The following is a 1,862-nucleotide window of genomic DNA, read 5'->3' on the forward strand; positions in this document are numbered from 1 at the left end:
AGAAATATGAAAGTAGAAAAGATATAGATAAATATATATAAAAAAAATTAAAAAGAAATAAAAAAAAGCACATATATATAGAAAAAATTCTATATCGGTTCTTTAAGAGAAAGTGATATAGAAATATGAAAGTAGATGTACAAAATATAGATAAATATATATAAAAACAATAAATAAATAAAAAAAAGCACATATATAAAAAATATTATATACAAATATATAGACATTTTATCAGAAAAGAATATATCGTCACTCCCTACGTATAATTACATAAATGTCACATACCGGATTTTCAGTTTATTGCATAGTAACAAGTTAAGAAAGTCATGTTCTTTATGGTCACCAAATATTTAAAAAAATATTTATAAGTAAAGTAAAAATTTAAAACCGAAAGATCCCTTAACTAGGGAAACTATATGAAACTTTAAACTTTTAAACTGCTCTCCTCTAAAATTTGCGTTTTGGAATTACAAGATTATACGAAGTGACAATATATTGAAAAATCAGTGCGATTACTACTCATGCAGAATAATTTATTCTTCTCAAAAATTTTTATGGTAGAGATATGAAACATAATCGATTCTTTAATTCTAAATTATTATTTTTCCTTTATATATGCTCAAATTCTATATCTAGGTATACATAATAATTTTATATGAGATTGAGAAGATCTCATATATGACTGTATCTAATTAAACATCATTAGATATAGGATATGTCCATATATGAAGGATTTTTTTTCCAGACTATTATAAAAGAAACCGTTTCAGAATAATTTAAATTACTTGCTATATTTAAAATTTATTAAGCATATACCTCTAAAAACTGTAATTTGCTTGTGTGTAAATTATAATACAAATTTAAAGATAATATATATAAAAAAGCAACCTAACAATGAGGTGCTTTTTATGTGTGAGAAGAATAAATTATTTATAATAACGTACCGTTGCGCGTAGTCCCTCGCCGTCCATCGATGTATCTTCAACTTCAATCCCACGTAGCAATCAGGAACCTACCTTTACTGTCCCACGATGCGAAGGGTGCGTGCCCACGACGAGATGACCGTAGTCCCACGACGCGGAACCACGTTTAACTTACCGGTGGCCCCGTTGCTGAAATATGACGCGAAAACCGCGAAATCGCGAATGACTCTACTTTTATTTTTTAAAAAATTGATAGATAAAAATTAAAACAAAATCTCGAAAAAACGCGGAAAATAACGTTATTTTAAAAGATCAAATATAAGAATAATAAAAATTTATAAGAATAATAAAAATAAATTAAAAAGTTAAATGAATAATAAATAATATTTTTAGAAGAATAATAAAAATGAAGTAAAAAGTTAAATAAAAAGAATAGAATTTTATTCGCGACTCTGTACTTTATGTTTAAATATTAAAGAATATTAAATATTAAATATTAATGAATGTGTAGAGAGGGTGAAGGAGGAGGTAAATAAAAAGGAAAGAAGAATAAATTAGGGAATCTTACTTTTCAATATTCTCTTTTGTTTCTTTTTCTTTTTTTTTTCTTTTTTTTTCTTTTTTTTCTTTTTTTTTGATATAGAAAGGTATAGGATAGGTAGTGTGTGTAAAAAAATTGCAGAATGAAAAATATGTAATAAATAGTCAAAATAAGTAATTAAAACGAACGAAAGTTATATAAATTTTAAAATATTTTGAAATATGTCGCACGGATTTTAGATAAATCTCAAATCGGAGTTAAAGTTGTAATTTAAAATCGGAGTTAAAATCAAAGTTATAATATTGATTATTTTATTAGTACGGAACGGAATTTGCGGTTTTAATTATGATAGTAATATTTGCGTACTTTTTACGCAAAAACAGTCTCGCAACTTTTGC

The sequence above is a fragment of the Pseudomyrmex gracilis genome, unplaced genomic scaffold (assembly GCF_002006095.1).
Source record: "Pseudomyrmex gracilis isolate BER0280 unplaced genomic scaffold, ASM200609v1 scaffold_20, whole genome shotgun sequence".
In the NCBI taxonomy this organism is placed as follows: domain Eukaryota; kingdom Metazoa; phylum Arthropoda; class Insecta; order Hymenoptera; family Formicidae; genus Pseudomyrmex; species Pseudomyrmex gracilis.